At 36.2% G+C, this 14,189-nt stretch overlaps 1 protein-coding gene across 11 annotated transcripts in view; it reads left to right on the forward strand.

The window, feature by feature from the left end:
* The window catches only part of ZZZ3 (zinc finger ZZ-type containing 3), a 109,510-nt gene that overhangs the window by 22,738 nt on the left and 72,583 nt on the right, over positions 1-14,189 (forward strand). For 2 of the 11 annotated variants that reach the window (XM_082354928.1, XM_082354933.1), the window contains exon 2: positions 2,958-3,269. The exons of the other annotated variants lie outside the window; for them this stretch is intronic. The gene's annotated coding sequence lies outside the window, so the exon portion shown is untranslated. The remainder of the gene's footprint in view (positions 1-2,957; positions 3,270-14,189) is intronic. 11 annotated transcript variants of the gene reach the window in all.

Here is a 14,189-nt window from a genome sequence, read left to right on the forward strand (position 1 = left end):
GAAATTTTTTTGTCCTCTCTGAGATAATTGACAGTAAAAATTCAAGAACTTAGAGGAATTACTAGAGATCTGATAAGATTTCAAGGGTTTTGCATTTTGATATTCAGCCCTTGATGATGATATCAAAAAATATTTCTGGGAGGACTCTGTCCTGAGAGAAGAATGGTAAAATGTCCTAATTCAATATGACTCTTTACCTTAGTTTGTCTCCTGTTGATTTTTTTATTTGCTTTTAAGATTTTTCCTAGTCTTTTAAAAAAAATTTTAATTTTATATTGGCATATAGTTGATTAAAAATGTTGTGTTAGAAGACTTTTCCTAGTCTTCATTGTTGGTCCTTGATTGTTGTGTTGACCAAAACCATTGAGAATTCTTAGGACAGATGGAACATGTCTTTTAGAAAGGGTTAAGTAATCATTTGTTACCTGTGACTGGCTTTTAAAGAAACTGACATTACATAACATCCTTAAAGATAAAAATCACTGAATAAAATTAATGGAAATTTAGCTTTTTCTCTAAATTTAACTAATTGATAAATTCATAACCATTCTAGAGCATTGCAGAATTTGAATTTAAAATCATTATAAATATAAGACTTTTAAAAACTGAAGTATAGTGGATTTACAATATGTGTAAGACTTGTTTTTAATATTTTAAAAAAGCACTTACAATCGTAATTATTTGTAACCATTTTCAAAATGTTACGTACAGCTAGGCAGCTCTGAAAGATAGTTTTAGTGAGGAATATTACTGAAAGGAAAACATTTATACAAATTGAAGTTAATAGAGGGATCTTTACATCAGACATTTCACATAGGCCTTGCTGAATTATTAATACTTACGTTGCAAATGTTTACTGAAGGTGAACCATTGTACAGAGCTGAGATTTTATCTTAATGATGGTAAGTGCATAGTAACATAACGTGCTCAGTTAATGTATCTTGAAATGAATCAGTCTTGGTAGTCCAAGAATCATTTCCAAACTAGTCTGTTCCATGAACAACCAAGCTAGTTTGGACCTCAGAATGATGTATAGATGCATTCGCATTTCATTTTTTGAAAGTCATCAGTCAACTAAGGGAATATTTTTGACTTATGAAGTTGAAAAGTTCAGATTGTTTATCTCGCTTCAGGCAGAACTAAATCAAACTGTTTAAATGATGGCCCTTTAGGGCTCTTTTTCCTTCTTTTGCTTGGCCACGGGGAGTTTCAACCTTATTTTTTGCTACTCTAGAGAAAAATCCTATCTGTTAGGCTATTTCATTCGCCATATAAACAGATCTCATGGAGGAACTGTGATTGGTGCTGCTTGCGTCATATGCTCTGTGTGTGTGTGTGTGTATGTGTACATATACATATATACATGTAGATGGGGTCAGCCATGTTTAAATCAACTGTATCAACACACATTAGTTTTACCTGTTCTTGAACTTTATATAAATGGAAACATACAGTATGTACTCCTTTGTGTCTGTCTTATTTGGCTAAACATTATGCTTATGAGCTTTTTATTGTTGCATGAACTTTTAGCTTATTTTCATTGTTGTATACTATTTCATTGTGTGAATAATCAACAAGTTATATATCTATTGTTGATGGGCATTTAGGTAGTTACAAATAGTGCTGCTATGAACGTTCTTATACATGTCTTTAGATGAACATATGCATGCATTTCCCTTTTTTCCCCCATATGTATGCATTTCTATTGGCTGTATACCTAGGATTGAAATGATTGGGTCAGATGGTGTATATTTATTGAACTGTAGATATTGACAGTTTTCCAGAGTGGTTATATCAGTTTACACTCTTGCCAGTAGCGTATCAGAGTTCTGGTTGCTCCACATTCTTGGTCAATTTTTTTTTTTTTTTTTTTTTTGCCGTGGTGTTGGCTTGTGGGATCTTAGTTTCCCGACCAGGTATTGAACCCGGGCCCTTGGCAATGAAAGCGCCAGAGTCTGAACCACTGAACCGCCAGGGAATTCCCTCTTGTCAATTTTTGTTTTGCCTTTTTAAAAAATCATAGTCAGATGGTTTTGATTTTTGTTTCCTTGATGAATAATGAAGTAGAGCATCATTTCATGTTTATTGGCTAATTGGCTTTCATTTTTTGTGTGGTCAAATCTTTGCCTGTTTGAAAAATATTAGGTGTGTATCTTGTTCTTATTGGTTTATAGGAATTTTTAAAATATATTGGAACATGAGTCCTTTTTTGATTGAAATATACATTGCAAATATCTCTTCCCACTCTGGATTGCCTTTTCATTCTCTTAATGGTATCTTTTGCTGAACAGAAGTTCTAAAATTGTAACATAATCCAGTTGATCCATTTTTTTTCTTTTTTCTTTCTTTTCTTTTTTTGTTTTTTTTTTGGCCGCAACACGATGGGGATCTTAGTTCCCCAACCAGGGATCGACCCAGTGCCCCCTGCAATGGAAGCAGTCCTAACCACTGGACCATCAGGAAATTCCCAGTCCATTTTTTCAAATGCTGCTTTCTGTGACCTGTTCAAGAAAATCTTTGCCTATTCCAAGATGATGAAGCTGTTCTCGTGCTAAGAAGTTTTTAAATTTTTCTAAAAAGTTTTTTACCTTTCCCATTTAGATCTGTAGTCTGTCTGAATTGATTTTTGTGTATGGCGTGAGGTAGTAGTCAAATCACATTTTATTCCATATGGATATCTAGTTGACCCTCTGTAATCTATTAAAGAAAACCTTTCTTTCCCCACTGTACTATAGTTTTACCTTTGTCATGAATCAGATGACCATATTTGCTCATACCCCTTTTGGTTAAAAAATAAGTAGCTGTTTCTTTTAAATATTTAAAAATACTGTCATGACTAAAATCCAGTCAAACTATAGGTAATTATAGAAGAAGCAATTTTAATTTTGATCTTACAGATCATTTGTTTGATCATGTTGTGTCAATATTAACTATTTAATTGGCTTGCTTCTCTTAAGTTTTCTATTCTAGGAGACAAATAGGAGATAAATACAATGAAGGGCACTTTTCGTATCAAGCCTTAGGCGCTGTCTTGTCTTCAGTCTTCACACCTTTCCAAAGATGGAAATCTTTTCCCTCTTCATGAACAGAGAGAGGGAATGAGTTTGCAGGAGAGACTGAATGACTTACAAAGAAGTATAAAACTCTCTTCTAGTTCTCTGTTAAATGATGTCATTCATTAAACAAGAAGCATATGCAGAAAACAGTAATGGACCTGTCAAAATATCTTCTGCGTTTGATTAGCACTGGGATATTCTCACAGACTTCATGTAAGTAGGGTAATGTTGTTATTGATATTCTTAAGTAAATCTATATATATATATTTTTAATTTTATTTATTTATTTATGGCTGTGTTGGGTCTTCGTTTCTGTGCGAGGGCTCTCTCTAGTTGCGGCAAGTGGGGGCCACTCTTCATCGCGGTGCGCGGGCCTCTCACTATCGCGGCCTCTCTTGTTGCGGAGCACAGGCTCCAGACACGCAGGCTCAGTAATTGTGGCTCACAGGCCCAGTTGCTCCGCGGCACGTGGGATCTTCCCAGACCAGGGCTCGAACCCGTGTCCCCTGCATTGGCAGGCAGATTCTCAACCACTGCGCCACCAGGGAAGGAAGCCCAGTAAATCTATATTTTAACTTCTGGTAAATTTGACTGTTGACAGCCATTGGGAGGAAGTATTAACATAGGTCATGTATCATCTGTTTATTAAATATAACCTCTCTTGTTTTCTTCTGGAAGGAGTTCTTCATTCACAGTGTTTATAGAATTATTACCATAATGTAGAGAGCCACATAGTCTCATAGATTGAACTCTGGTTTGAGCAATAAGACCTAGGCTCAAATTCTGGCTTTATTAGTTGTGTGATCATAGGCATTTCTTGAGTTTGTTGCCATATGCTACAGGAAATGAATATCATGCCTATCCTGTATACTTTTGAGATTGTTGTGAAGGTATAATGAGAAAGTTGTTATTGTAAAGCACAGTATCAAAGTGGTTAAGACTCTTTTCTGCCACTTAATTATCTGTGTAATGTTGAAGAAAATATTTAACTTTTCAAGCCTTAGTTTTCTCATGTGTAAAATGGGAATAATAATAGGACCCCCCTCCCCCCAGGTTTTTGAGAGTTTTAAATGAGATGATGAATATAAAGTATAGTGCCTAGCATTGGACATAATACATGTTAACAATCATTATTATGTGTATCTATTGATTATGTAATATGTACTGGAAGTACTTTATATAAATTATTTCATTTAATTCTCAGGATAATTCTGTGTGGTAGGAATGCTTTTTCCCCATTTCACAGGTGAGGAATGAGTGTCAGTTAATTGCTCAAGGTCACATAACTAGTAAGTAGTTTAGTTTGGATTGGAACCTAAAACTCTCCTCCCACCCCAACACCCAGTATATTAAGATTCCTTTCAAATATATGCTGTAGGTACCTTTACACCGTATAGATGAATCACCTTTGATTCATGTTTACAGATTTTTTCAAAGACTGATTTTGAGTTTTCCAGTGTTTTCAAATATCTTTTATTCCAGTCTTCCTAGGTTTCTTTAATTTGCTTGGTAGACTAGAACTTCTACTACAGAAATAAACATGCTTTGTTGATATGTAGTTAAGAACAGTTAATAGTTTGTTTATAAGCCACTAGACTCCTTGAGTTTGGCTGACTTAGCTATTACAAAGTGACTTTAGACTTTGCCTCTGGTAAGGGAAAAATACTCTGATTTTATCCTCTGTTTGTAAGGAGCTTACTTCAAGTTGAAGTGCAAAATTGTAATTGACTTTCTAGCCAAGGGAAGAAGGTCAGAAGACCCCAAAATGAAAAAGTACCTAGCTTTAAATATTTCTGGTTGGTCTTTTGATGCTGTGTCTGGGAAAATTGAAATAGATATTGTTTTCAAGGGAAATTTGGAGAACTCTATTGAGGTTTTCTTCTTTGTTCTTTTAATTTTTTTTCTGATGCAGTCCAGTTTTTGAACTTGGAATACTAAGAGAGCCCTTTAAATTATCCTTAGGCATTATGATGGCCTTTCACATTTCATTCCATCACTGTAAAATGGGCAGCATTCAAATGAACTCTCTCACTTGGTGGTATGTATTTGTTTAAAAAGCATTTTTAAGAGTTTTTATGAAAAGGTTTATGTATTTGGGATCAAAAGATTTTTTCTACTGATAATTCATCTGTGCAGTTGAGGTTGTAAATCATTGGGAAAATGTGAATTTTTATCAACAACTTGAATATATGTTCTTTGTGGAGTTAGATATAGGTGTTTATAAAAGATAACTTGTGTATTTGTAGGTCGTAATAACACCATTTCCCAAACATTAATCCTTCTCCTATAACTTTATTGTTTTGTTTGCTGAAGATTTGACTCCCTTAATTTTTCCTAACTAACATTAGAGCATTCACTAATATACCATAAGTCAGAGAAAGCAGATTAAAATGATCTTCCTTACCCTTGTGCTGTGACATCATTAAAGTGCGCATAATGTACAAAAAAAATATGATGAATGATTGGATATGGGTATGGGTGGGTGGGTTGGATGATAGAGGAAGAGGGAATTAAAAAGGTTACTCCTAGGATTTTAGTTTTGGCAGTAGGGTATTTTGTAGTATCATTCATTTAGGTAAGTAATTCTGATGGAGGAACCAGGTATTGGTATTGGGGCTGAAGGGAAGAGGTGAATTCACTTCTGAACAAGTAGAATTTGAGGTTTTTATGGAGTCCAGCAGGCAGTTGGATATAGAACTGAAGCTCTGAAGGGAAATGTAGAAGCTGATGTATAGATTGAGGAGCCCACAGCATTGAAGTTATTGTGCAAGGATGAAAGAAGGCAGTAACAAAAGAAGGAGTAGGACAGAACCTTGCAGAGTACTCCTGAGCAGAGGAGGAGTAATTCTTAGAATCTTTGACTTTCTTTTAAAGCTCACATCCAGAGTATTAATGATAGTGAATTCGGTTTGGCCTGCTTTCAAAATCTAGGTTGAAGTGGCTACTGTCTTGCCACTTCCTCTGATAATGCACTGGTATTTCTCCCATAGCAGTAACATCCTCTGGAACTGTCCTTCATGTTTCTGCTCTTGCTGTCTACAGTCTGTTCTGCACAGAGCTGTTGGAATGATCCTTTTAAATAAATGTCAGATCATGGTACTCCCTTGATTAAAATTCTCCAGTGGATTTCATCTCACTCTGAATAAAATCCAAAGTCCTTACCATTGCCTACCAGGTCCTACATGATCGCTATTCAAATGTTAGGTCATTCTTAGAGATTGTCATACTGAGTGAAGTAAGTCAGACAGAGAATGACAAATGTCATATGATAACGCTTATATGTGGAATCTAAAAAAATGGTACAAATGAACCTGTTTACAAAACAGAAATAGAGTCTCAGATGTAGAAAACAAACTTATGGTTACCAAGGGGGAAAGGTGGGGGAGGGATAAATTGGGAGATTGGTATTGACATATACACACTACTATATATAAAATAGATAACTAATAAGAACCTACTGTATAGGACAGGGAACTCTACTCAATACTCTGTGATGACCAATATGGGAATAGAATCTAAAAAAGGGTATATGTATGTATATTATAACTGATTCACTTTGCTGTACATCAGAAACTAACACAACATTGTAAATCAACTATACTCCAATAAAAAAATTAATTAAACAAATGTTAGGTCATTGGAGAATTCCCCCCTGACCACTCCCATCATTTTCATTGTCTTATCTTGCTTTATTTTTTGTAGTATTTATCTGACATAATTTATCTGTTGAATTGTTTATACAAAATGTAAGCTCTGTGAAAGCAGAAACTTTCCTCTTCCCAGTGTCCAGAACAGTGCCGGGACCACAGTTGGTCCCAGTTAGTATTTGTTGAATGAATGAAAACAAGTGACAATATTGGATGTAGTCACTTTCCTGCTTAAACGTTTATTCTTTTATTCCCTTTGTTCAAATTTATTAGGGTACTCTTGTTCCCTTCCCATTATGCTCTTGAGTTCACATTCACACAGCAGCCAGAATGATCTTTTAAAACTGTGTATTAGATTGCGTCATTCTCTTCTTTAAAACTCTTCTATGGAGTAAATTCTTCAGATTAAAAATACATAACAAAATTAAAAAGTAAATGAAAAAAACCCCAAAGATCAAATTCCTATCATAGCCTACAAAGCCCTTCATGGTCTGGCACCTGTCTGCTTTAAAGCGTATTTCATGATGCTTCCTCCCTTGCCCACTTAAGGTCCAGCCTCACTGGCCTCATTTCAGTTCCTCTGATATGCCAAGGCTTTTTCTGTTTCAGTACCTCCATTGATACTGTTTCCCTTTTCTTAAACATTTTTCCCCTTACTGATTTATCCTCCATATTTACTTTTAGTTTGAATAATGTCTCAGTAATAATGTTTAATTAATGTTTTCTAAGCATCAGGGAAATGATATGGGAGGCCTTGCTATAAACTAGTTTTGGTGAATGAAATACAAGTGAATAGAAGAGTATAGTAAGTAGTAATTTTCATACTCCTAGGTGAATAGTTTGAGGGAGGGTGGGCAAGCTTACTGTCACGCAATGACTTTACCCTTGTTTTTAACTAGAGCAGCTTTACTTTCTTCTGTTTCTTTAGCATATAATTTAAGAGTTCTTGCTTTAAAAAAGAGATCAGAAAATACCACATGTGCTCAGTGGTATGATAAGAGCTATGCACAGGATTCCCTGAGAACACATAGCTTCTTTATGCCTAAATTTGTTTTTAAATTAATTAATTAATTAATTTTTTGGGCTGCATTGGGTCTTCGTTGCTGTGCGTGGGCTTTCTGTAGTTGCGGCCAGCGGGGGCTACTCTTCCTTGCGGTGCACTGGCTTCTCATTGCAGTGGCTTCCCTTAGCATAGCACAGGCTCTAGGCGTGTAGGCTTCAGTAGTTGTGGCGCACGGGCTTAGTTGCTCCATGGCATAGTGGGATCTTCCTGGACCAGGGCTCGAACCCGTGTCCCCTGCATTGGCAGGCAGATTCTTAACCACCGCGCCACCAGGGAAGTCCCTAAAGTGTACAGTTTTAATGGCATTAAGTACATTCACGTTGTTGGGCAGTCATCACTATCATCCACCTCTAGAACTAATTTGATTTTGTAAAACTGTAACTCTATCCATTAAACAATAACTTTCCATTACCCTCTTTCCCTAGTCTCTGGAAACCACCAGTGTGTTTTCTATCTCTATGAATTTGACTACTTTAGTTACCTCATATAAGTGGAATCATGTAGTATTTGTCCTTGGTTGCTTGTGCTTTTAGGGTCATGTGTAAGAAACCATTGTCTAATCCAGGGTAACAAGGATTTATATTTATTTTTCTTCTAAGAATATTATAATTTTAGCTCCTACACATTGGTCTTTGATTCATTTTTAGTTAATTTTTTAATGTAATGCAAAAATAGGTGTCCAGCTTTCTTTTGCATGTGGATATTCCATTTTTGTTAGCACCATTTTTGGGGAAGATTATTTTTCCTCCATTGATTTATCTTGGTTCCCTTGTTGGAATAATTATCTTTTAAATACAGAATCTACAGTTATACCACTTCTTTTTTTTTTTTTTATTTATCTATTTATTTGGTTGTGTCGGGTCTTAGTTGCGGCATGTGGGATCTTTTGTTGTGGCATGTGGGCTTCCCTCTAGTTGTGGCACGCAGGCTCCAGAACGCGCCAGCTCTGTAGTTGCGGCACACAGGCTCTCTAGTTGAGGCTCGCGGGCTCAGTTGACCCGCGGCATGTGGGATCTTAGTTCCCCGACCAAGGGTTGAACCCACGTCCCCTGCATTGGAAGGCAGATTCTTAACCACTGGACCACCAGGGAAGTCCCTCTTTGTTTCTTAATATTAATAATTTATATATTTTTTTCCTGATCAGTCTGGCAAGAGATTTATCAGTTTTATTGATTTTTGTTTTTCTTTTTTTTAATAAGGTATTTTAATGGTTCTACAACTTTTTTTTTTTTAATTTATTTTTATTTTTGGCTGTGTTGGGTCTTAGTTTCTGTGCGAGGGCTTCCTCTAGTTGCGGCAAGCGGGGGCCACTCTTCATCGCGGTGCGCGGGCCTCTCACTATCGCGGCCTCTCTTGTTGCGGAGCACAGGCTCCAGATGCGCAGGCTCAGTAGTTGTGGCACACGGGCCTAGTTGCTCTGCGGTATGTGGGATCTTCCCAGACCAGGGCTCGAACCCGTGTTCCCTGCATTGGCAGGCAGATTCTCAACCACTGCGCCACCAGGGAAGCCCGATTTTTGTTTTTCTGTTTTCAGTTTTCATTGATTTCTGTTCTTTATTATTCCCTTTCTTTTTTATATAGGTTATATTATTCTTTTTTCTCTAGTTTCTTAAGGTGGAAGTCGATGTTATGTTGAGTTCTTATTTCTTTTCTAATGCTTTCTGCTATAAATTTTCCTTTAAGTGCTGCTTTTGTTGCATCCCACAGATGCTAATATGTTGTGTTTTTATTTTCATTTAGTTACACTATTTTCTAATTTCTCCCTTCATTTCTCTTTCTTCTTTGACTCATGGGGTATTTAGAAACATGCTATTTATTTTGAGATATTTTGGGATTTTGAGATATACTTTTAGTATTGATTTCTAATTTAATTCCATCATGGTTAATTTATATTACTTGAATCTTTAAAAATTTATTGATTGTTATTCTTTCCAAGCAACTTTTTCCAAATAACTATTTTAAAACTGATTTTAGACCATTTACATTAGCTGTAGTTAAGTTTAAACCTACTACCTTGCTATTGTTTAAAATTTTTTCCTATATTGTCTTTGTTCTCTTTTCCCTCTATTCTGCCTTCTTTTGGATTTAGTATTTTTTCTTTTTTATGTTTTATTTCTTTTGTTGGCTTATTAACTATCATCTTTTTTTTTGCAAGTGATTGCTTTTAGGGTTCATAGTCTACATCTTTAACTTATCACAGAGTATCTTGAAATTATATTATACCACTTCACATGTAGTATAAGAACCTTACAGCATTGTATTGTTGTAAGGTTGTTGTTGTGCTATTATTACCTTCCTGGTTGTTGTGCTATTATTACCTTCCTGGTTGTTGTGCTATTATTACCTTTTACTTCTGTGCATGTTATAAACTTCACAGTATATTGGTATTATTTTGTTTTAAATAGTCAATTATCTTTCTTTTAAAAAAATATATTTATTTATTTATTCATTTTTGGCTGCATTGAGTCTTTGTTGCTGCGTGTGGGCTTTCTCTAGTTGCGGTGGCTTCTCTTGTTGCGGAGCACAGGCTCTAGGCACGCGGGCTTCAGTAGTTGTGGTGCACGGGCTTAGTTGCTCCGAGGCATGTGGGATCTTCCCGGCCCAGGGCTCGAACCCGTGTCCCCTGCATTGGCAGGGGATTCTTAACCACTGCGCCACCTGGGAAGTCCCAGTTATCTTTTAAAGAGATATAACAACTAAGGGGAAAACTCTTTTAGATTTACCCTCATTTTCCATTTCTGGTGCTTTTCATTCATTTGGTTAGATCCAGAGTTCCAACCAGTATCTTTTTTCTTCTGCCTGAAGAACTTCTTTTAACATTTTTTTTTGTGGGAGTGGGGGCTGCGCCACGCAGCATGCAGGATCTTAGTTCCCTAACCAGGAATCGAATCCACATCCCCTGCAGTGGAAGCACAGAGTCTTAACCACTGGACCGCCAGTGAAGTCTCCTAACATTTCCTATAGTTTATTTCTGTTGGTGATGGCATCTTCCAACATTAACCATTTGAAATCATCTTTATTTCACCTTTGAGAACATATCTTTCAAAAACTATCGAATTATCAGTTGATAGTTTCTTTCAGTATGAAGATAAACTTCACTGTCTTGTGTCTTGTGTTGTTTCCAGTGAATAGTTTGCTTTCAATCTTATTCTTCCCGTGTATATAATGTGTCATACTTCTCTGTCTGCTTTTAAGATATTCTTTTTTTTTTTTTTAAACTTGTTTAAAGCAATTTGCTTATGATGTGCTGTGGTTTTCTTCATGTTTCTTGTGCTTGGGATTTAGTCTCTGTGATCTGTGTGTTTATAATTTCCATCAAATTTGAAAAATTTGGGGCCATTACTTTTTCAGACATTTTTTTCTGCTTCTTTTGTGCACTCCAGTTACCCATCTATTAGGCCGCTTGACGTCTCACAGCTCATTTATGCTTTTTTTATTCAGTCTTGTTTGTCTCTGTGTTTTATTTTGTAGTTTCTGTTGCTATGCTTTCATGTTCGTTGACATTTTCTTTGCAGTATCTAATCTGCTGTTTATCCCAACCAGCATTTTTCATTACTAGAAGAATCAGTTTTTAAAAATATCTTTCATATCTGTACCTAACATGTTTAATCTTTCCATTTATCTTTCTGAATGTATTAACTACAGTAATAATAAATGATTTAATGTTCCTGCCTAGTAAATCTTTCATGTATGTGTCCTTTTTTATTGATTGATTTTCTCATTATATGTAGTATCTTCCTGTTTCTTAGCATGTCTGGTAATTTTTTATTGGATGCCAGGCATTGTCAATTTTACGTTGTTTGGTGCTGGACGTTTTTGTATTCCTATAAATATTTTTGAGCTTTGTTCTGGGATATAGTTAAGTTCCTTGCAAATGGATTTATTCTTTTGGGGCTTGCTTTTAATCTTTGTTAGGTGGGACTAGAGTAGTCTTTAGTCTAGAGCTCATTTTGTCCCAGTACTGAGGCGATGCCCTCCTGGGCACTGTACTTGATGTCTTATGAATTATGAGGTTTTCTACTCTGGCTGGTAGGTATACAAACTATTCCTGGCCCTGTGTGAGCCACGGGCAGTGGTATACTAGAGCTTGTGAGGGCCAGTTTTCAAAATATCGGGAAGTTTGTGAGCTGGCTTAATTCTTAATAGAATTAAATTATATATACTTACAGTTAAATCAATTATATTAAGAATAAAGGTGATAAATACTCAAAACTCATTACTTCCAAATTATATTATTACTTATTAGTATTTTGATGCTTTGGTGGTAATTTATTATATCACTATTTTAGAAATATTCTGTAATGTTTAATGTGCTACCATGTATCTCTTCCCATCTTTCACTCAGTGATATTCCTTGATAGCTTGAATTGGCCATGGGTAGGAGTATTCACACCAGAGTCATTGGTAACCCTGCAAACCAGGAACTATAAACCACCAACTGCCCTTAGTTGTTACACATTTTCTAGCATACCCCTGGCTATGGGTGATTTTCCAGTCCTTGGATACACTGCATATACTGATCAGTGCTCAGCTCAAGACTTGAGGAGGACCTCTGCAGATCTCCTGAGGTCTTACTTGCTCTCTCTGAAGCTGCCTCCTCTCTGGTACAAGTGTTCTGGGAACCTTAGCTACTTGGGTCTCCCCACACTCTGTGCTTCATTTTCTTAAATCAGGGAGACTGCTTTGCCTGGGATCACCCTCCTCACTCTGAAGATTGGAAACTCTCCAAGCAGGAAGCCGGGGCTTTGCTTTATTTGTTTCTTCTCTTTCATCGATCACTCTCCTATATTGTCTGGTTTCCAGTGTCTGAAAAACATTTTTATACATTTTGCCCAGATTTTTAGTTGTTTCGGATAGGAACGTAAATCTCGTCTCTGTTACCCTGTCTTGGCCAGAAGCGGAAGTCCCTTGGAAGGGTTTTAGATAAGAGAGTGACAGAAATGTGCACTTTAGACCCCGCTGTAGACCATGCATTTGTAAGGGACAAGACTTAAAGTAGAGGGACCAATTACAAGTCATGTGGGTTAGTTCAAGTGAGAAGTGATGAAGGCCTGATGTTAGTCATGGATGACACTAGAGAGGTGGGGAACGATTTGAGAAACGTTGTAGGGGGAAGAATCTAGTTCACGGTTTGTAAAAGGATGGGTCATGAGCCATTTACATCTCAGTCACCTGTAGTGTTTGATAAAAATGAGGATTCTGTGTCCTGCCCCAACTTTATTGAATCTGAATTTCTAAGGATGAGGTTTAAAAATTTGTATTTTAAATAAGCCTCTAGGGTAATGCTTACAAACACTAAAGTTTCAGAAGAAAGTGATGGAATTTTTTTTCCAAAGGGTGAGCCTCATCTTTGGGGGATCCCCTACATTGGAATGACCTGAAGTGGTTAATTAAAAATAAAGATTTATGTGTGCATGTCCAGAACTGCTGAATCTGAATTTCTGGGGCAGTTAGTTCCAGGAATTTCTTAGGCACACTAAAGTTTGCCTACTTTGCAGGTATAATCTCACTGAACTTCATAGTAACCCTGAGATGTAGTCGGCAGGTATTATGTCTCCAGTTTTATAGGTGAAGAAATGAAACGCAGAAGTGCAAAGTGTTTTTCTCTTGGTCAAACAGTTATTATTGATGGTGGGTAGAGAATCATATTTCCTTCTCCTTCCACCAAATCTGATGCTCTTTCTACTTCCTTTCTGTTGATTATATAATAGGCTTATCTCTGAAATCTGTAGGAGGCATCCAAGACATTGCACCTGTGGTTACAAACAATTTAGGGAGCCAGGAAAATGTGATCTTCTTGGTCATACTTTGTACCAAGTGAAAATTCGGTTCAGCTCTCTATAGCAAGTAACTGTGATAAACTTAATTGTCTAGGAAAAGTATTTCTGTCTTTGACCATTATCTTAATGCTTTTTTACAACCAGCTTTGAATGTCCCTCTCTCTGTTTTCTTTTAAAATCACTTAAAGCCATAGTGTAGTGCAGTGCATGTGTTCAGTATTTTTGCTTATAACAACTGAAGAATTGGGTGTGAAATATGAATCTATATTATAACCTTTGTTCTGAGTTTTTTTTCCCCAAGGTCTTATAAAACTAAAAAAAAAAAAAAATTCAGTGTCTTATAATTTAGATTGCATTTAGCTTGGATGTCACAGTTTTACTTTTATAGTATGTTGTGTGGCTTATAACTTTGCTATATTAGTAGAACTGATATATTTTCTAGTGAGATTTTCTGTAGTCTTTCGAAGTGATTTCATATGTGCCATGAATCTGAGATCCGTAATCTGTTTAACACAGTAGTACTAGTGTTAGACTGCAAATGGTAGGAAAAGTAATTCTTTTCAGTAAAGATTGGTTTCTGGATTTGCTTTTGGAATTCTTGAATAGTCAATGAATTTTGTTAGTACGTGAAAACAAGCAATGC

This window comes from Balaenoptera borealis, assembly GCF_965194805.1.
Source record: "Balaenoptera borealis genome assembly, chromosome: 1".
NCBI lineage: Eukaryota > Metazoa > Chordata > Mammalia > Artiodactyla > Balaenopteridae > Balaenoptera > Balaenoptera borealis.